Source organism: Anolis carolinensis, unplaced genomic scaffold, assembly GCF_035594765.1.
Source record: "Anolis carolinensis isolate JA03-04 unplaced genomic scaffold, rAnoCar3.1.pri scaffold_14, whole genome shotgun sequence".
Lineage (NCBI taxonomy): Eukaryota > Metazoa > Chordata > Lepidosauria > Squamata > Dactyloidae > Anolis > Anolis carolinensis.
In genome coordinates this window covers 5,486,643-5,510,218 of record NW_026943825.1, presented here as the reverse complement: position 1 = coordinate 5,510,218, position 23,576 = coordinate 5,486,643, and the positions used below count along the sequence as shown (strand labels likewise).

Sequence of the window (23,576 nt, the reverse complement as noted above, 5' to 3'; positions counted from 1 at the left end):
CACTGAGCTGCTGAACTTGTTGACTGAAACATTGGCGGCTTGAATCCGAGGAGCGGGGTGAGCTCCTGCTGTCAGCCCCAGCTTCTGCCAAGCTAGCAGTTCAAAAACATGCAAATGTGAGTCCATTAAGTCCAGTCGTGATCGACTCGGGGGGTTGGTGCTCATCTCCATTTCTAAGCCCAAGAGCCGGCGTTGTCCATAGGCACCTCCAAGGTCATGTGGCTGGCATGACTGCATGGAACGCCGTTACCTTCCCGCCGGAGCGGTTCCTATTGATCTACTCACATTGGCATGTTTTTGAACTGCTAGGTTGGCAGGAGCTGGGGCTAACAGCGGGCGCTCACTCCGCTTCCCGGATTTGAACCTGGGACCTTTCGGTTCAGCAGCTCAGCAGTTTAACACACTGAGCCACCGAAGGCTCCTCTTAAAATAATAACAACAACAATAATAATAATAACTGTGTTGTTGAAGGCTTTCATGGCCAGGATCACAGCGTTGTTGTATGTTTTCCGGGCTGTATGGCCATGTTCCAGAAGCATTCTCTCCTGACGTTTCACCCGCATCTATGGCCGGCATCCTTAGAGCTTGTGAGGTATGGAGAAACTAAGCAAGGAAGATTTATATGTATCTGTGGAAAGGCCAGGGTGAGAGAAGAACTCTTGTCTGAAAACAGAAGAGTTCCAGACATGAATCAACCAGGGGCAGCTAACGACTCTGAACAAAGGATACCCCAGGCAGGAAGAAGCCAGGAGACGATGCTATTCAATGCTAATTAAGGTGATTAACTACAACATTTATACTGGCCTCCAACTGACAAGAGTTCTTCTCTCACCCTGGACTTTGCACAGATATAGACAAACCTTCCTTGCTGAGTTTCTCCATACCTCACAACCTCTGAGGATGCCTGCCATAGATGTGGGCGAAACGTCAGGAGAGAATGCTTCTGGAACATGGCCACACTGCCTGGAAAACACACACCAACCCAATAATATTAACCCAAGGTTACTGAGGGCGGATCACAGTCCACATAGAGTGCAGACAGGCATTTAAAGTGGATCCAACCCCGAGTGTGATGAAGTACCGTATATATTCGAGTATAAGCCGACCCAAATATAAGCCAAGGCACCTAATTTTACCACAAAAGTACTGGGAAAACATTGACTCCATTATAAGCCGAGGGTGGGAAATTTCAGAAATAAAAATAGATACCAATAAAATGACATTAATTGAGGCATCAGTAGGTTAAATGTTTTTGAATATTTACATCAGGCTCAAATTTAAGATAAGACTCTCCAACTCTGATCAAATCCTTATTCTCATCTTCTTCGATGTCAATGTGCTTATGTATCCTTTAATAATAACAGAGTAAAATAATAAATGCAATAATAATAATATTAATAATACCGTAATAAGATCAGAGTGAAATAATAAATGTATTAATAATAATAATAAAAATAGAGTAAAATAAATGTATTAATACGAATAATAATAATAGAGAAAAATAATAAATGTAATAATAGCAATAATATTAGAGAAAAATAATAAATGTAATAATAGCAATAATAATAGAGAAAAATAATAAATGCAATAATAGCAATAATAATAGAGAAAAATAATAGCAATAATAATAGAGAAAAATAATAAATGTAATAGCAATAATAGAGAAAAATAGTAAATGTAAGAATAGCAATAATAATAGAGAAAAATAATAAATGTAATAATAGAGAAAAAGAATAAATGTAATAGCAATAATAATAGAGAAAAATAGTAAATGTAATAATACCAATAATAATAGAGAAAAATCATAAATGTAATAATACCAATAATAATAGAGAAAAATCATAAATGTAATAATACCAATAATAATAGAGAAAAATATTAAATGTAACAATAGCAATAATAATAGAGAAAAATAATAAATATAATAATAGAGAAAAATAATAAATGTAATAGCAATAATAATAGAGAAAAATAAATGTACGTAGTAATACCAATAATAATAGAACAAAATAATAAATGTAATAATACCAATAATAATAGAAAAATAATAATAAATATAATAATAGAGAAAAATCATATCTTCTCGAGTATAAGCTGGCCCAAATCTAAGCCAACCAGGACCCTCACCCGGGGCTTTTTCAGGGCTGAAAAACTAGGCTTATACTCGAGTAAGAAAGAGAAAAGAAAGAGAGAGAAAGGGAGGAGGAGGGAGGGAAAGAAGGGATGGAAGAAAGAGAGAGAGAGAGAACGATGCGCCCGCATTCCGCCGCGCTGCCTTTGCTTGACAAAGCCGCAAACCCGTGTCGGGACCGGGCGCACGTGTGAAGGCAGGCAAGGAAGGAGGGAGGGAGGGAGGGAGGGGGCGGCTGCGTGTTCTCCCCGGCGTCCTCCTCCTCTTCTTCTCCCCCCTCGTTTCCCCCTCCTTTGTGAGCCGAGATGGCGCTGAGCCTGGACCCAACCGGCTGCTGAGCCTCCTTCCCTCCCTCCTTTTCTCCTTCCCTCCTTTTTCTCTCTTTCCTCCTCCTCCTCCTCCTCTTTCCCCTTCCCTTCTTCCCCTTTTCCCGCATCCCCAAAGGCTCAGACGCAGCGCGGAGAGGACACGGGAGAGATACAGGTGCGTGTTTGGGGGGCTCTTGCCCTAGAGACCCCTTTGGGGGGTCATTGGGCTCCCTGCATCTGGCGCTGTGCCTCTCTATGGACCATGTCTCTGGATCCCAAGGAAGCCAAGCCAGGGAACGAACCCCGAAGGATGGGATGCTGGGGATAGTGGGGGAAAGGGCCCCATGGTTGTCCCTATGGGGCAAGGAGAGTGCTTGGGGTCTGGCTGGGTTTGCAAGGGAAAGAAAAGGAGGCAGTGTTGGGGTTTGCAAGGAGAAGAAAGGGGTTTGGGTCTCAAAAACACAATTCTCATGGGATTTTGGGGGTTTGCAATGAGTGACCATATGGAAGTGACCATTCTGATGAGATTTTTGGGGTTTGCATGGAGAAGATATTGAATCATTGAAGTGACCATTTTTATGGGAGTTTTGGGGTTTGCAATGAGAGGATATTGGGTGCCAAAGTGACCATTCTGATGCAATTATTGGTGTTTTCCAATGAGAACAAATTGGGTATCAAATTGAATAGAATTATCATTCTGATGGGAGTTTTGGGGTTTGCAATGAGAGGATATTGGGTGCCAAAGTGACCATTCTGATGGGAGTTTTGGGGTTTGCAATGAGAAGGCATTGGGCTTCGAAGTGACAATTCTGATGGGATTTTTGGGGTTTGCAATGAGGGGATATTGAATAATTGAAGTGACCATTCTGATAGGGTTTTTGGGGTTTGCAATAGGAAGGAATTGGGTGTCGAAGTGACCATTCAGATGGGATTTTGGGGGTTTGCAATGGGAAGACATTGAATAATTGAAGTGACCATTCTGATGGGAGTTTTGGGGTTTGCAATGAGAGGATATTGGGTATCAAAGTGACCAATCTGATGGGATTTTGGGGGTTTGCAATGAGAGGATATTGGGTGTCGAAGTGACCATTCAGATGGGAGTTTGGGGGTTTGCAATGAGAGGATATTGGGTATCAAAGTGATCATTCTGATGGGAGTTTTGGGGTTTGCAATGAGAAGATATTGGGTATCAAAGTGACCAATCTGATGGGAGTTTGGGGGTTTGCAATGAGAGGATATTGGGTGCCAAAGTGACCATTCTGATGGGAGTTTTGGGGTTTGCAATGAGAGGATATTAGGTATCAAAGTGACCAATCTGATAGGGTTTTGGGGGTTTGCATGGAGAACAATTGGGTATCTAAGTGACCATTTTTATGGGATTTTTGGGGTTTGCAATGAGAGGATATTGGGTATCGAAGTGACCAATCTGATGGGATTTTTGGGGTTTGCAATGAGAAGATATTGGGTATCGAAGTGACCATTCTGATAGGGTTTTTGGGGTTTGCAATGAGAGGATATTGGGTGTAGAAGTGACCAATCTGATGGGAGTTTTGGGGTTTGCAATGAGAGGATATTGGGTGTAGAAGTGACCAATCTGATGGGAGTTTTGGGGTTTGTAATGAGAAGGAATTGGATACCAAAGTGACCATTCTGATGCAATTATTGGTGTTTTCCAATGAGAACAAATTGGGTATCAAAGTGATCATTCTCATGGGAGTTTTGGGGTCTGCAATGAGAAGGAATTGGGTATCAAAGTGACCAATCTTATGGGCGTTTTGGGGTTTGCAAGGAGAAGGAATTGAGTGTCGAAGTGACCATTCAGATGGCAGTTTTGGGGTTTACAATGAGAGGATATTGGGTGTCGAAGTGGTCATTCTGATGAGATTTTTGGGGTTTGCAATGAGAAGGAATTGGGTATCTAAATTACCATTCTCATGAGAGTTTTGGGGTTTGCAATGAGAGGATATTGGGTGTCGAAGTGGATGGGGTTTGGGGGTTGCAAGGATAAGGCCTTGGGTGTCAAAATCACAATTCTCAGGATTTTGGGGGTTTGCAATGAGAGGATATTTGGTATCTAAGTGACCATTTTGATGGGAGTTTTGGGGTTTGCAATGAGAAGGCATTGGGTATCGAAGTGGCCATTCTGATGAGATTTTTGGGGTTTGCATGGAGAAGATATTGAATCATTGAAGTCACCATTCTGATAGGATTTTTTGGGGTTTGCAATGAGAACAATTTGGGTATCAATGTGACCAATCTGATGGGAGTTTTGGGGTTTGCAATGAGAGGATATTGGGTGTCGAAGTGACCATTCAGATGGGAGTTTGGGGGTTTGCAATGAGAGGATATTGGGTATCAAAGTGATCATTCTGATGAGATTTTTGGGGTTTGCAATAGGAAGAAATTGGGTGCCAAAGTGACCAATCTGATGGGAGTTTTGGGGTTTGCAATGAGAGGATATTGGGTGTCGAAGTGATCATCCTGATGGGAGTTTGGGGGTTTGCAATGAGAAGGAATTGGATCATTGAAGTGACTATTCTGGTATGGAAGTGACCATTCTGATTGGATTTTTGGGGTTTGACATGAGAAGACATTGCATATGGATGTGACCATTCTGATAGGGTTTTTGGGGTTTGCAATGAGAGGATATTGGGTGTCAAAGTGACCATTCTGATGCAATTATTGGTGTTTTCCAATGAGAACAAATTGGGTATCAAAGTGATCATTCTCATGGGATTTTTGGGGTTTGCAATGAGAGGATATTGGGTATCGAAGTGACCATTCTGATGGGAGTTTTGGGGTTTGCAATGAGAAGGAATTGGATATGGATCTGACCATTCTGATAGGAATTTTGGGGTTTGCCATGAGAAGACAGTTCATATGGAAATGATCATTCAGATGAGATTTTTGGGGTTTGCAATGCGAAGATATTGTGCATTGAAATGACAACTCTGATGAGAGTTTTGGGGTTTGCAATGAGAAGGAATTGGATATGAAAGTGACCAATCTGATGGGATTTTTGGGGTTTGCAATAGGAAGAAATTGGGTAGCAAAGTGACCATTCTGATTGAAGTTTTGGGGTTTGCAATGAGGGGATATTGGGTGTCGACGTGACCATTCAGATGGGAGTTTTGGGGTCTGCAATGAGGGGATATTGGATATCTAAGTGACCATTCAGATGGGAGTTTTGGGGTCTGCAACGAGAATAAATTGGATCAATGAAGTGACTAATCTGGATCATTGGATCATTGGATCAAATTGAAGTGACCAATCTGATGGGAGTTTTGGGGTTTGCAATGACAAGTTGGGTATCAAAGTGACCATTCTGATGGTCTATGTGCCAAGTTTGGTCCAGATCCATTCTTGTTTTGGTTCACAGTGCTTTCTGGATGTAGGTGAACTACAACTCCCCCAAATCAAGGTGAATTTTCCCCAAAGACCTCCAGTATTTTTTGTTGCTCATGGGGGTTCTGTGTGCCAAGTTTGGTCCAATTCCATCATTGGTGGAGTTCAGAGTGCTCATTGGTTGCAGGTGAACTATACATCCCAGGACCTACAACTCCTATAAATCATGGTGAGTTCTCCCCAACCTCTCCAGTATATTATTATTATTATTATTATTATTATTATTATTATTATTATTATTATTTATGACACAGCAAACAAGATAGATATGCTGGATTTCATATCACAAAATCACAATAATAATAATAATAATAATAATAATATGGCTCACGAATGGGACCCTGAAGAAGGAGACAGAAGGCCTGATCCTTGCAGCCCAGGAGCAAGACATCAGGACAAATGCAATCAAGGCCAAGATCGAAAAATCAGCTGATGACCCAAAATGCAGACTGTGCAAGGAAACCGATGAAACCATTGATCATATCCTCAGCTGCTGTAAGAAAATCGCACAGACAGACTACAAACAGAGGCACAACTACGTGGCCCAAATGATTCATTGGAACTTATGCCTCAAGTATCACCTCCCTGCAGTTAAGAACTGGTGGGATCACAAACCTGCAAAGGTTGTGGAAAATGAACACGCAAAGATACTGTGGGACTTCCGAATCCAGACTGACAAAGTTCTGGAACACAACACACCAGACATCACAGTTGTGGAAAAGAAAAAGGTTTGGATCATTGATGTTGCCATCCCAGGTGACAGTCTCATTGAAGAAAAACAACAGGAAAAACTCAGCCGCTCTCAGGACCTCAAGATTGAACTTCAAAGACTCTGGCAGAAACCAGTGCAGGTGGTCCCAGTGGTGATGGGCACATTGGGTGCCGTGCCAAAAGATCTCAGCCGGCATTTGGAAACAATAGACATTGACAAAATTACGATCTGCCAACTGCAAAAGGCCACCCTGCTGGGATCTGCACGCATCATCCGAAAATACATCACACAGTCCTAGACACTTGGGAAGTGTTCGACTTGTGATTTTGTGAAACGAAATCCAGCATATCTATCTTATTTGCTGTGTCATACAACGTCATTGTGTCAATAATAATAATAATAATAATAATATAATAATAATAATAATAATAATCCAGACTGACAAAGTTCTGGAACACAACACACCAGACATCACAGTTGTGGAAAAGAACAAGGTTTGGATAATTGATGTCGCCATCCCAGGTGACAGTCGCATTGATGAAAAACAACAGGAAAAACTCAGCCGCTATCAGGACCTCAAGATTGGACTTCAAAGACTATGGCAGAAACCAGTGCAGGTGGTCCCGGTGGTGATGGGCACACTGGGTGCCGTGCCAAAAGATCTCAGCCGGCATTTGGAAACAATAGACATTGACAAAATCACCATTTGCCAACTGCAAAAGGCCACCCTACTGGGATCTGCACACATCATCAGAAAATACATCACACATTCCTAGACACTTGGGAAGTGTTCGACTTGTGGTTTTGCGAAACGAAATCCAGCATCTCTATCTTGTTTGCTGTGTCATACAATAATAATAATAACAATAACAACAATAATAATAATAATAATAATAATAATATAAAAATACATCACACAGTCCTAGACACTTGGGAAGTGTTCGACTTGTGATTTTGTGATACGAAATCCAGCATATCTATCTTGTTTGCTGTGTCATACAATAAAATAATAATAATAATAATAATAATAATAATAAATTTTACATGCCACTTTTTTGCTCTTCAAAGAAGCTCCAAGTGGCCAGTTTTGCTTTTTCTCTTTCCTCCATGACTTTAAAGCCCGTAATCCCACCGGAGCAACATTTGGGTCATCCAAGGCTCTTTGCCAGAGACCGATTAATATTCTCCGCAGCCGGATTAATATTCCGAGTGGTTGGATTATTATTTCTGACAGATCAGAAATCACTTTGTATGGGGGAAGCTGGACTTAGTGCTGCTCAGGTGGCACAGCAACCCACTGATAACTAGTTTGTAGTGCGGTTTTCTTGTACTGGTTTTTTGTCTGCTGTGCTTTGAGGAGTTTCTGATTTTTGACTTCAATCAAAGCAGGTTCTTCTCTTTGCTTTCCATATTCTGCCAGGGCATGTTCTTCTTCTTTGACTGCTTGTTTGACTTGTAAGAGTCCTCTGCCCCCTGATCTTCTAGGCAGATATAGCCGGTCAACATCACTGCGAGGGTGCAGTGAATGATGAATGGTCATGAGTTTTCTTGTTTTTCTGTCCAAATTGTCCAATTCCACCTGTGTCCAATTTGTAATACCAGCAGTATATCTTATGACAGGTATGGCCCAGGTGTTTATGGCCTTGATGGTGTTGCCTCCATTGAGCTTGATTTTGAGAATTTTTCTGACCCTTTGTGTGTATTCTTTACTGACCACAGTCTTCACATGTTCATGCTTGATGTTGTCCAGCTGTAATATGCCCAGATATTTATAGGCCTCTGGCTGGTGACACTTTATTGTTTGGCCATTAGGCATATTTATGCCCTCACTTTCAATGATTTTTCCCTTCTTCAATGCCACTGTCGAACATTCATCCAAGCCAAACTCCATGCTGATATCAGTGCTAAAAATTCAGACAGTGTTGGTCAGAGACTGGGTTTCAGTTTCCGTTTTCCCATACAGCTTCAGGACATCCATGTACATCAGATGCGAAATCTGCTGGCTGTTGTATTGGATCACATGTCGGACACTTCCCAAGTGTCTAGGACTATTATTATTATTATTATTATTATTATTATTATTATTATTATTACTTGAAACACAACAAGATGAGTCCACAGCAGACACACTGCTGGCTGTGGTATTGGATCACACGTCGGACACTTCCCAAGTGTCTAGGACTATTATTATTATTATTATTATTATTATTATCAACATGTTGTATGGCACAGCAAACTAGATAGAGATGCTGGATTTCGTTTCGCAAAACCACAAGTCGAACACTTCCCAAGTGTCTAGGACTGTGTGATGTATTTTCTGATGATGTGTGCAGATCCCAGTAGGGTGGCCTTTTGCAGTTGACAGATCGTAATTTTGTCAATGTCTATTGTTTCCAAATGCCGGCTGAGATCTTTTGGCACCGCACCCAGTGTGCCCATCACCACCGGGACCACCTGCACTGGTTTCTGCCAGAGTCTTTGAAGTTTAATCTTGAGGTCCTGGTAGCGGCTGAGTTTTTCCTGTTGTTTTTCATCTATGCGACTGTCACCTGGGATGGCAACATCAATGATCCAAACCTTGTTCTTTTCCACAACTGTGATGTCTGGTGTGTTGTGTTCCAGAACTTTGTCAGTCTGGATTCGGAACTCCCACAGTATCTTTGCATGTTCATTTTCCAAGACTTTTGCAGGTTTGTGATCCCATCAGTTCTTTGCTGCTGGGAGGTGGTACTTGAGGCATAAGTTCCAATGAATCATTTGGGCCACATAGTTGTGCCTCTGTTTGTAGTCTGTTTGTGCAATTTTCTTACAGCAGCTGAGGATATGATCAATGGTTTCATCGGTTTCCTTGCACAGTCTGCATTTTGGGTCATCAGCTGATTTTTCGATCTTGGCCTGAATTGCCTTTGTTCTGATGTCTTGCTCCTGGGCTGCAAGGATCAGGCCTTCTGTCTCCTTCTTCAGGGTCCCATTCGTGAGCCAGAGCCAGGTCTTCTCCTTATCAGCTTTTCCTTCAATTTTGTCAAGGAACTTTCCATGCAATGTTTTGTTGTGCCAGCTGTCAGCTCTAGTTTGTAGTGCGGTTTTCTTGTACTGGTTTTGTGTCTGCTGTGCTTTGAGGAGTTTCTGATTTTGGACTTCAATCAAAGCAGATTCTTCACTTTGCTTTCCATATTCTGCCAGGGCATGTTCTTCTTCTTTGACTGCTTGTTTGACTTGCAAGAGTCCTCTGCCCTCAATCCTGTCCCGCTTGGTCCATGCTTTCATAGTTATTTTTTCGTTCACTCTCCTCCCACAATGTCGGTCAAGATATGAGGAAGTTGGTTGCCCTTCAACAAAGTCAGGAGCATGGCCAAGATATAAATAACTGCCTTGTTTTGCCAGCGGAGGAGGAGAAGCGGGGCTGCCTAATGTCCTGGGCATTTCGGGGCATCGAACCCAGCTCCGGACCCCCATATATATATCTGGGGTTACCTTCTTCAAATATGTATTAAACAGGGAAAGTTATTTGAATCTCAAGTATGGAAACTGGAAACTGTGCTTCGAAAGCAAGTTCAGGGACGACCCAGTTGTCCTTGGATTGCAACTCCCATCATCCTGGCGGACGTTCCTGGAAGACCCTCCATCCCTGGTTAGTACTTAGATGGGAGTCCCCGACATTCACCTATTCCTTTATGTTGCCGAAGGTTTTCCAGTCCGGAATCGCACGGTTGTTGTGTGCTTTCCGGGCTGTCTGGCCACGTTCCGGAAGCATTCTCTCCTGACGTTTCGCCCACATCTATGGCAGGCATCCTCAGAGGTTGTGAGATATATATATATATATATATATATATATATATATATATACACACACATACATACATACAGTAGAGTCTCACTTATCCAACACTCGCTTATCCAACGTTCTGGATTATCCAACGCATTTTTGTAGTCAATGTTATCAATATATGATATTTTGGTGCTAAATTCGTAAATACAGTAATTACAACATAGTATTACTGCATATTGAACTACTTTTTCTGTTAAATTTGTTGTATAATATGATGTTTTGGTGCTTAATTTGTAAAATCATAAACTAATTTGATGTTTAATAGGCTTTTCCTTAATACCTCCTTATTATCCAACATATTCACTTATCCAACATTGTGCCGGCCCGTTTACATTGGATAAGTGAGACTCTACTGTATATATATACATATATATACTCCTCAAACATGGCCGTACAGCCTGGAAAACAGTTACAGTAGAATCTCACTTATCCAAGCTAAATGGGCCGGCAAAAGCTTGGATAAGCGAATATCTTGGATAATAAGGAGTTATTAAGGAAAAGCCTATTAAACATCAAACTAGGTTATGATTTTACAAATTAAGCACCAAAACATTATGTTAGACATAGACAACACATTTGACAGAAAAAGTAGTTCAATACACAGTAATGTTATGTTGTAATCACTGTATTTACAAATTTAGCACCAAAATATCACAATGCATTGAAAACATTGACTACAAAAATGCCTTGGATAATCCAGAAGCTTGTATAAGCAAAGCTTGGATAAGTGAGACTCTACTGTATTTGATTTCTTAAAACATCATCATTTGGTGTATACATATACTGTATATACTCGAGTATAAGCCGACCCAAATATAAGCCGAGGGACCTAATTTTACCACCAAAAAAACTGGGAAAACATTGACCAGTATAAGCCGAGAGCGGTAAATTTCAGAAATAAAAATAGATACCAATAAGATTACATTAATTGAGGCATCAGTAGGTTAAATGTTTTTGAATATTTACATCAAGCTCAAATTTAAGATAAGACTGTCCAACTCTGATCAAATCATTATTCTCATCTTCTTCAGTGTAAATGTGCTTATGTATCCTTTTAATAATAATAGAGTAAAATAATACATGTAATAATAATAATAATAAATACAGGAAAATAATACATGTAATAATAAATAGAGTAAAATAATAAATGCAATAATAATAATAAGATCAGAGTGAACTAATAAATCTGTTAATAATAATAAAAATAGAGTAAAATAAATGTGATAGTAGCAACAATAATAGAGAAAAATAATAAATGCAATACAGTTAGAGTCTCACTTATCCAAGCTAAACGGGCCGGCAGAAGCTTGGATAAGCGAATATCTTGGATAATAAGGAGGGATTAAGGAAAAGCTTATTAGACATCAAATTAGGTTATGATTTTACAAATTAAGCACCAAAACTTCATGTTATACAACAAATTTGACAGAAAAAGTAGTTCAATACGCAGTAATGCTATGTAGTAATTACTGTATTTACGAATTTAGCACCAAAATATCACGATGTATTGAAAACATTGACTAGAAAAATGCGTTGGATTATCCAGAGGCTTGGATAAGCGAGTGTTGGATAAATAAGACTCTACTGTAATAATAAAAATAGAGTAAAATAAATGTAATAGTAGCAACAATAATAGAGAAAAATAATAAATGTAATAATACCAGTAATAATAGAGAAAAATAGTAAATGGAATAATACCAATAATAATAGAGAAAAATAATAAATGGAATAATACCAATAATAATAGAGAAAAATAATAAATGGAATAATACCAATAATAATAGAGAAAAATAATAAATGGAATAATACCAATAATAGTAGAGAAAAATAATAAATGGAATAATACCAATAATAATAGAGAAAAATAATAAATGGAATAATACCAATAGTAATAGATAAAGAGTGTCCAACTCTGATTAAATCATTATTCTCATCTTCTTCAATGTAAATGTGCTTATGTATCCTTTTAATAATAATACAGTAAAATAATAATGCAATAATAAATAGAGTAGAATAATAAATGTTATAATAATAATAAGATCAGAGTGAAATAATAAATGTATGATTAATAATATAAAAATAGAGTAAAATAAATATAATAGTAGCAACAATAATAGAGAAAAATAATAAATATAATAATAGAGAAAAATAATAAATGTACCATATATTCTCGAGTATAAGCTGACCCAAATATAAGCCCACCAGGACCCTCACCCGAGTATAAGCCGAGGGGGCCTTTTTCAGTCTTAAAAAAACTTAAGAAGTCCAATAATGACATCCATTGCCCTTCCATCAGAATTCAAGCTGCTTTCCAAATTTGTTTGGCAAAGGACGGCCCTTTCGGAGCCAGATCTCATGAATGCAAATCAAGGTGTCCGCTTAATGCTTTATTGAAGTCCATTCCTATTTTGTTCCAAGCCAAGGACTACGTTTTCCTCCAACACATAAACATGTCTATTTTTAATCCAGACCTTCGGTATTTAGCTCCCATTCGTCTTGCTAAGGGGCCCCTGGTGGCGCAGCGTGTTAAAGCGCTGAGCTGCCGAACTTGGTGACTGAAAGATCGGCAGTTGGAATCTGGAGAGCAGGGTGAGCTCCCGTAGTTAGCCCCAGCTTCTGCCAACCTAGCAGTTCGAAAACATGCCAATGTGAGTAGATCAATAGGTACTGCTCTGGCGGGAAGGTAAGGGCGCTCCATACACTCATGCTGGTTACATGACCTTGGAGGTGTCTATGGACAACGCCGGCTCTTCAGCTTAGAAATGGAGATGAGCACCAACCCCCAGTCGGACATGACTGGACTTAATGTCAGGGGAAAACCTTTACCTTTACTAAATAAATATACTCTACTGCACTACATTTATTATTTTTCTCTATTATTGTCATTACAGTAGAGTCTCACTTTTCAAACATAAACGGGCCAGCAGAACGTTGGATAAGCGAATATGTTGGATAATAAGGAGAGATTAAGGAGAAGCCTATTAAACATCAAATTAGGTTATGATTTTACAAATTAAGCACCAAAACATCATGTTAGACAACAAATTTGACAGAAATAGTAGTTCAATACACAGTAATGCTATGTTGTAATTACTGTATTTACGAATTTAGCACCAAAATATCACGATGTATTGAAAACATTGACTACAAAAATGCGTTGGGTAATCCAGAATGTTGGATAAGCGAGTGTTGGATAAGTGGGACTCTACTGTATTACATTTATTATTTTACTCTAATTATTATTACATTTATTATTTTACTCTAATTATTATTGCATTTATTATTTGAGTCTATTATTATAATATTTATTATTTTAGTGTATTTATTATTATCGGATGGATACGTAATCACATTTACATTGAAGAAGGTTAAAATAATGATTTAATCAGAGTTGGACAGTTTTATCTTAAATTAGAGTTTCATGTAAATATTCAAAAACATTTAACCTACTGATGCCTTAATTAATGTAATTTTATTATCTATTTTTTATTGCTGAAATTTACCGCCCTCGGCTTATACTGGAGTCAATGTTTTCCCAGTTTTTTTGTGGTAAAATTAGGTGCCTCGGCTTATATTCGGGTTGGCTTATACTTGAGTATTTACGGTATATATCTCCAGGGTGGGAGAAAGATCTATTTTTATTTTAGAAATTTACCCATAGCTGCTGCGTTTCCCACCCTCGGCTTTTACTCGCGTCAATAAGTTTTCCCAGTTTTTGTGTCAAAATTAGGTGCCTCGGCTTATATTCGGGTCGGCTTATAATCGAGTATATACGGTAAATCCTTGCAGCTGTTGCGGCGTCTCTGTTCCAAATCTGTGTTCCTCCCAAGGGAGGCGATTAGAGATTAGAGAAGGAAATTGTCGTTGTCTTTGGGGAATTCGAACCCAGGTCTCCAGGACCGTAGTTTCTCTTTATTGTTCTGTGCCGTCAAGTGCTGGCGACCTTACGTAACCTTCTCCCAAGAACTCTCGGTTTCCCGGTCCTGCTTATCTTGGCTTTAGGTAATCTCTTTCATCCTACTCTTGTCCTTCAAAGAGTTACCAAGGTCCTTCCGCAATGAAGGGTTTTAAGAAGAGGCTGGATGGCCATCTGTTGGGAGGGTTTTGGTTGTGTCTTCTTCCCTGGCAGAAAGGGGTTGGACTGGATGACCTTTGGGGTTCTCAACTAGTACCAATAATAATAATAATCATCATCATCATCATCATTAATAATTATTGTATGACACAACAAACAAGATCGAAATCCAGCATATCTATTTTGTTTGCTGTCTCATACAATAAAATAATCGCACAGACAGACTACAAACAGAGGCACAACTATGTGGCCCAAATTAGTCATTGGAACATATGCCTCAAGTACCACCTCCCAGCAGGAAAGAACTGGTGGGATCACAAACCTGCAAAAGTATTGGAAAATGAGCACGCAAAGATACTGTGGGACTTCCGAATCCAGACTGACAAAGTTCTGGAACACAACACACCAGACATCACAGTTGTGGAAAAGAAAAAGGTTTGGATTATTGATGTTGCCATCTCAGGTGACAGTCGCATTGACGAAAAACAACAGGAAAAACTCAGCCGCTATCAGGACCTCAAGGCTGAACTTCAAAGACTCTGGCAGAAACCAGTGCAGGTGGTCCCAGTGGTGATCGGCACATTGGGTGCCGTGCCAAAAGATCTCAGCCGGCATTTGGAAACAATAGACATTGACAAAATTACGATCTGCCAACTGCAAAAGGCCACCCGACTGGGATCTGCGTGCATCATCCGAAAATACATCACAGAGTCCTAGACACTTGGGAAGTGTTCGACTTGTGATTTTGTGATATGAAATCCAGCATGTCTATCGTGTTTGCTGTGACATGATGATAATAATAATAATAATAATAATAATAATAATAATAATAATAATAATAGATGACTATAATGAAGATGAAGTCTCCTTCTCCGGAGGTTTTAAAGCAGAGGCTGGGTGGCCATCTGTCAGGACGGCTTTGTTGGTGTTGTCCTGCCTGGCAGAGTGGTGTTGGACTAGATGACCTTTGGGGTTCTCTTCCAACTAGTACCAATAATAATAATAATAATAATAATAATAATAATAATACACAGTCCTAGACACTTGGGAAGTGTTCGACTTGTGATTTTGTGATATGAAATCCAGCATATCTATCTTGTTTGCTGTGTCATATAATAATAATAATAATAATAATAATAATAATAATAATAATAATAATAATAATAATCTATATATATAAAAGAGTGATGGCATCAGGGCAGCGGACAAAACAACAAAACTACAGGCCCCCCAACCTCGAAATTTGACAACACAACCCATCATCCACGCCTCAAGGTTGATACAACAAAAAGAAAAGAAAAATAAAGTCCTAATTAGAGGGAGAGCAATAATTTTTTTTATCCAATTGCTGCCAGTTTAGAGGGTTAATCTCTGCCCACTTGGTTGCCTAGCAACCAAGGGACAGCCAGGTTTCAGTTAGGGGACAGGCAGATTTAGGCCTCACTTAGGCTTCTTCCACAGATTATCTAATTTGCACTGGATTATATGGCAGTGTAGACTCAAGGCCCTTCCACACAGCTATATAACCCATTTAGAATCTTATATTATCTGCTTTGCACTGGATTATCTTGACTCCACACTACCATATAATCCACTTCAGTGTGCATTTTATACAGCTGTGAAGAAGGGGCCTCATAATCCAGTTCTGAGCAGATAATATAAGATTAGAAATATACAGTAGAGTCTCACTTATCCAACGTAAACAGGCCGGCAGGATAAGTGAATACGTTGGATAATAAGAAGGGATTCAGGAAAAGCCAATTAAACATCAAATTAGGTAATCATTATACAAATTAAGCACCAAAACATCATATTATACAACAAATTTGACAGAAAAAGTAGTTCCATGCGCAGTAATGCTATGTAGTATTTACAGTAGAGCCTCACTTATCCAACACTCGCTTATCCAACGTTCTGGATTTTCCAACGCATTTTTGTAGTCAATGCTTTCAATATATCGTGATATTTTGGTGCTAAATTCATAAATACAGTCATTACTATATAGCATTACTGTGTACTGAACTACTTTTTCTGACAAATTTGTTGTCTAACATGATGTTTTGGTGCTTAATTTGTAAAATCATAACTTAATTTGATGTTTAATAGGGTTTTCCTTAATTCCTCATTATCCAACATATTCGCTTATCCAACGTTCTGCCGGCCCGTTTATGTTGGATAAGTGAGACTCTACTGTACTGTATTTACAAATTTACCACTAAAATATCACAATGAATTTAAAACACTGACTACAAAAACATTGATTATGAAAAGGCAGACTGCGTTGGATAATCCAGAACATTGTATAAGCGAATGTTGGATAAGTGAGATTGTACTTTAATATGAAAGAATTACTGGGATAGAATAATGCAGAACAATATAATATCTAAAACCAGGACAGGAAATAAACAGGGGAATTCCAGACAGGAAACAATCAGGGCCAGCTAACACCTCCCAACCAAGTATTCCCATCATCAAAGTCTGGCAAATCCTCTGTTTTCTCAGGGCCACAGACAGTAGAAGCACATAAAATATCGCAAACAACACCACTCTGAAAACAAGGGAATTCCAGACAGGAAAGAATCAGGGCCAGCTAACACCTCCCAACAAAATATTCCCATCATCAAAGTCTGGAAAATCCTCTGTTTTCTCAGGGCCACAGACAGTAGAAGCACATAAAATATCGCAAACAACACCACTCTGAAAACAAGGGAATTCCAGACAGGAAACAATCAGGGCCAGCTAACACCTCCCAACAAAAAATTCACTCAGGGAGGAAACAGCCAGGCTTTAAAGCTGCAAGGCCATTACATCCTAATCATTTTTCCTAATTGCAGCATTCATACTTGCCTCCAACAAACAAAAAAACCCAATCAGAAATATTGTATATTCACAACCTTTAGGAAATAATATCCCCTGATGGCGCAGCGTGTTAAAGCGCTGAACTGCTGAACTTCTGGACCGAAAGGCCACAGGTTTGAATTGGGGGAGCGGAGAGAGCCCCCACTGTTAGCTCCAGCTTCTGCCAACCCAGAAGTTCGAAAACATGCAAATGTGAGTGCATCAATAGGTACTGCTCCGGCGGGAAGGTAACGCCGCTCCATGTAGTCATCCCACATGACCTTGGAGGAGCCTACGGACAACGCCGGCTCTTCGGCTTAGAAATGGAGATGAGCACCAACCTCCAGAGTCAGACACGACTGGACTTAATGTCTGGGGAAAACCTTGACCCTTGACCTTAACTACGACCAATTCCTCAAGACTTTATTTCCCAGACCACCAGACTTCGCCACAGCAACGCGTGGCCGGGCACAGCTAGTAATATTATAATGATGATGAAATCTCCTTTTGAGGTTTTACAACAGAGGTTGGATGGTCCAGAGCCGTCATTTGAATCCACTGCCACTTTGGGGTCACCTTCATCTTCTTGGAAGTCCTGGATTGGGAAATCTTGAATACCTTGTGACTGGGTGCATTCAGAAATAAGCAAACCACGAGTCACCTGCTCTGGGACAACGTCCCATTTCATCATAGAGGTGTAACTCGAGACCTGGCAACCTGGCACAGTTTTCCTATTGGAGTTAATGGGCGCAGTAAATGGATCCCTCCCGGGGCCGGGCAGGTAGCCAGTCCTTCTTTCCACCTGAACGCACAGGTGAGTTTGCAAACTGAAGGGCAGAACACCATGGGGTTTCTGGACTGTTCTGCTGGTTATTGAGGATAATAAACAATCTAAATGGGATGTGTACTTTTGCAAGTATGAGGGCTATCCAGAAAGTAGATTACGTTTTGGAATTAAAAATGAACAAAGTATAGGAGAAAATGAGCTTTGCAACTCCTTCCCCACAAAACTCTGCCGCTTGCGTCCTCAAAAAGTATAGGAGAAAACATTTACCATATGCAATTGAAAGTCACACCCAAATACCACTTCTCAACATAGTTGCCATTCAAATCTAGGCACTTATCATAGCGATGAATGAGCTTGGCAACTCCTTCCCCACAAAACTCTACCGCTTGCGCCCTCAAAAAGTATAGGAGAAAACATTTACCATATGCAGTTGAAAGTCACACTCAAATACCACTTCTCAACATAGTCGCCATTCCAATCTAGGCACTTATCATAGCGATGAATGAGCTTGGCAACTCCTTCCCCACAAAACTCTGCCGCTTGCGTCCTCACCCCTTTCCGCAGCTGCGCATCGTCACCAAAACGCTGCGTTGAGGACCTTGCAGAAGAGGTGGGACTGGATCGCCTTTGCGGTCTCTTCCAATCCTAGTATTCTATGTTATGGCAATCATTTATATCTATATCTCAATCTTATCTAATGCCACTCATCTTTGGCTGGCTGGCCATCTGTCAGGAAGGTTTTGATGGTGTTCTACCTTTCAAACGGGGTGGAACTGGATGTCCTTTGGGGTCCCTTCCAACTCTAGGATTATATGTCCATTATATATATACTTGTCTCAATAATATCTATTGTCATCTATCTCAGGCTGGCTGGCCCTCTGTCAGGAGGGCTTTGATGGTGTTTTACCTTTCAGAAGAGGTGGGACTGGATGTCCTTTGGGGTCCCTTCCAACTCTAGGATTATATGTCCATTATATATATACTTGTCTCAATAATATCTATTGCCATCTATCTTTGGCTGGCTGGCCCTCTGTCAGGAGGGTTTTGATGGGTGTTCTACCTTTCAGAAGGGGTGGAACTGGATGGCCTTTGGGGTCCCTTCCAACTCTAGGATTATATGATATGTCCATTATATATATATATACTTGTCTCAATCATATCTATTGCCATCTATCTTTGGCTGGCTGGCCCTCTGTCAGGAGGGCTTTGGTGGTATTCTACCTTGCAGAAGAAGTGGGACTGGATCGCCTTTGGGGTCTCTTCCAACTCTAGGATTATATGATATGTCTATTATATATATATACTTGTCTCAATCATATCTATTGCCATCTATCTTTGGCTGGCTGGCCCTCTGTCAGGAGGGCTTTGGTGGTATTCTACCTTGCAGAAGAAGTGGGACTGGATCGCCTTTGGGGTCTCTTCCAATTCTAGTATTCTATGTTATGGCTATCATATATATCTATATCTCAATCTTATCTAATGCCACTCATCTTTGGCTGGCTGGCTTGCCATCTGTCAGGAGGGCTTTGATGGTGTTCCACCTTGCAGAAGGGGTTGGACTGGATGGCCTTTGGGGTCCCTTCCAACTCTAGGATTATATGTCCATTATATATATACTTGTCTCAATCATATCTATTGCCATCTATCTTTGGCTGGCTGGCCCTCTGTCAGGAGGGCTTTGATGGTGTTCCACATTAAAAGCCTTGGAATAGACTTCCCAGGTTTGTCTTTCTCCAGAGAAGGGGAAACGGGGCTCCAAATACATCTCTTCGCACCCGGCCTCCCCGCTTGCATGTCCTCTGCATCATCCCAATCTATTTTATTGAAAGAGAGAGAACTGATGATGAAGTTTCCACCGACGCCCTGCGGCTTGTTCCTATTGATCCCGCGGGATCCGGCCTCAATCCTGCAAAGGTTAGCGGCCGGATCCCAAAGAGCCAAGTTTTCGGGATTCAAGGGCAATCGGAGACAAGAAGAGGGTTGTCGTTTGGATGTTCCATCATTGGATTTGCAGGAAAAGGTATATATACCATATATACTCAAGTATAAGCCCTAAAATAGGACTGAAAACTCGAGTGAGGGTCCTGGTTGGCTTATATTCAGGTCGGCTTATACTCGAGTATATACGTAATTTATTTGTTCTCTATTATTATTGTTATTATTACATTTATTATTTTACTCTAAATGTTATTATTATAACGTTTATTTTACTCTACTATTGTTACTATTACATTTATTATTTTTCTCTATTATTGTCATTATTATTGCATTTATTATTTTAGTGTATTATTATTATTACATTTAGTATTTTATACTATTATTATTACATTTAGTATTTTATACTATTATTATTACATTTATTACTATACTCTATTAATGCTAATATTACATTTATTATTTTTCTCTATCATTGTCATTATTATTACATTTCTTGTTTTAGTATATTATTATTATATTTATTATTTTATTCTATTATTATTATTACATTTACTATTCTACTCTATTAATGTTACTATTACATTTATCATTTTTCTCTATCATTGTCATTATTATTACATTTCTTGTTTTAGTGTTTTATTATTACATTTATTATTTTATTCTATTATTATTACATTTATTATTTTAGTGTATTATTATTACATTTATTATTCTACTCTATTATTGTTACTATCACATTTATTATTTTTCTCTATTATTGTCATTATTATTACATTTATTATTTTAGTGTATTATTATTATTACATTTATTATTTTAGTGTATTATTATTACATTTATTATTCTACTTTATTATTGTTACTACTATTTTTTTTCTATCATTGTCATTATTATTACATTTCTTGTTTTAGTATATTATTATTATTACATTTATTATTTTATTCTATTATTATTATTACATTTATTTTAGTGTATTATTATTATTACATTTATTATTTTTCTCTATTATTGTCATCATTATTACATGTATTATTTTAGTGTATTATTATTATTACATTTATTACCTTGTTCTATTATTATTATTACATTTATTATTTTAGTGTATTATTATTACATTTATTATTCTACTTTATTATTGTTACTACTATTTTTTTTCTATCATTGTCATTATTATTACATTTCTTGTTTTAGTATATTATTATTATTACATTTATTATTTTATTCTATTATTATTATTACATTTATTTTAGTGTATTATTATTATTACATTTATTATTTTTCTCTATTATTGTCATCATTATTACATGTATTATTTTAGTGTATTATTATTATTACATTTATTACCTTGTTCTATTATTATTATTACATTTATTATTTTACTCTATTATTGTTACATTTATTACTTTTCTCTATTATTGTCATTATTATTACATTTCTTGTTTTAGTATATTATTATTATTACATTTATTATTTTATTCTATTATTATTACATTTATTTTAGTGTATTATTATTATTACATTTATTATTTTATTCTATTATTATTATTACATTTAATATTTTAGTGTATTTACTATTGAATGGATACGTAATCACATTTACATTGAAGAAGGTTAAAATAATGATTTAATCCGAGTTCGACAGTCTCATCTTCAATGACAGTTTTATGTAAATATTCAAAAACATTGAACCTACTGATGCCTCAATTCATGTAATTTTATTGTTATCTATTTTTATTTTTGAAATTTACCCGTAGCGGCTGCATTTCCCACCCTTGGCTTATACTTGAGTCAATAGGTTTTCCCAGTTTTTTGTGGCAAAATTTGGTGCCTCGGCTTATATTTTGGTCAGCTTGTACTTTGGGGTCGTGGCATAAACAATGCCCGTTATTTTCGGAGTTTAGTGTCGGTGTCAATTAAGTTCGGCCCCGTTCGATCGGCGAATGGCACGGAAAGAGGCTGACCCCGAATGGAAAGATGCGGGAGGCATGTCTGCCCTTGCTCGCCGTGTCCTTTTCCAGGTTCAGAGTTCGAGGGCATGGCTTTGAGCCACATGGTCCTTGATGGGCAGCACTGCGTTTCATTTGGAGCGTTTATATAGCACTAGCTTTGCCCGGCCACGTGTTGCTGTGGCTTATGGGAATCCTTATGGAATAGCAGTGAATAGCCTTGCAGTCTCAAAGCCTGGCCGTTTTCTGGAGTAGCTGGAGATTTTTGTTGTATGAACGTAGAGGCATGGATGAGGGGTTGTGCTGCCAGGTTTAGTGTTTCTAGGATGTGTAGTTTTGTTGTTTTGTCCTAGGCTGAAATTTCATTACCCTTTTATATATATAGATTTAATGCAGTGCTCTCTGGATGTAGGTGAACTACAACTCCCAAACTCAAGATCAAAGCCATCAAACCCTTCTATTATTTTCTGATAGACATGAGAGTTCTGTGAGTCAAGTTTGGTTCAAGTCCATCATTAGTGGAGTTCAGAATGTTCTTTGATTGTAGGTGAACTATAAATCCCACCAACTACAAATCCCGAATGTCAAGGTCTATTTTCCCCAAACTCCACCAGTGTTTATATTTGGGCATATTGAGTATTCATGCCAAGTTTGGTTCCGATCCATCATTGTTTGAGTCCACAGTGCTCTTTAGATGTGGGTGAACTACAACTCCCAAACTCAAGGTCAAAGCCATCAAACCCGTCTAGTATTTTCTGTTGAACATGGGAGTTCTATGTGCCAACCAAATGCTGTTTGGTTGTAGGTAAACTATAAATCCCACCAACTACAACTCCTGAATATCAAGGTCTATTTTCCCCAAACTCCACCAGTGTTCACATTTGGGCACATTGAGTATTCATGCCAAGTTTGGTCTGGATCCATCATTGTTTGAGTCCACACTGCTCTTTAGATGTGGGTGAACTACAACTCCCAAACTTAAGGTCAACACCATCAAACCGTTCTAGTATTTTCTGATGATCATGAGAGTTCTGTGAGCCAAGTTTGGTTCAATTCCATCATTGGTGGAGTTCAATGCTCTTTGATTGTAGATGAACTATAAATCCCAGCAACTACAACTCCCAAATGTTAAGGTCTATTTTCCCCAAACTCCACCAGTGTTCAAATCTGGGCATATCGAGTATTCGTGCCAAGTTTGGTCCCGATCCATCATTGTTTGAGTCCACAGTGCTCTTTAGATGTAGGTGAACTACAACTCCCAAACTCAAGGTCAAAGCCATCAAACCCTTCTAGTATTTTCTGTTGATCATGGGAGTTCTATGTGCCAACCAAATGCTGTTTGGTTGTAGGTAAACTATACATCCCACCAACTACAACTCCTGAATATCAAGGTCTATTTTCCCCAAACTCCACCAGTGTTCACATTTGGGCACATTGAGTATTCGTGCCAAGTTTGGTCTGGATCCATCATTGTTTGAGTCCACACTGCTCTTTAGATGTGGGTGAACTACAACTCCCAAACTTAAGGTCAACACCATCAAACCGTTCTAGTATTTTCTGATGATCATGAGAGTTCTGTGAGCCAAGTTTGGTTCAATTCCATCATTGG

General features: G+C 38.8%; 1 protein-coding gene across 1 annotated transcript in view; it reads left to right on the top strand.

Annotated features, from left to right (window-relative positions):
- Positions 1-2,389: 2,389 nt before the first annotated feature.
- The window catches only part of gal3st3 (galactose-3-O-sulfotransferase 3), a 37,942-nt gene continuing 16,755 nt past the window's right edge, over positions 2,390-23,576 (top strand). Inside the window, exon 1 of the mRNA XM_062965417.1 lies at positions 2,390-2,614. The gene's annotated coding sequence lies outside the window, so the exon portion shown is untranslated. The remainder of the gene's footprint in view (positions 2,615-23,576) is intronic.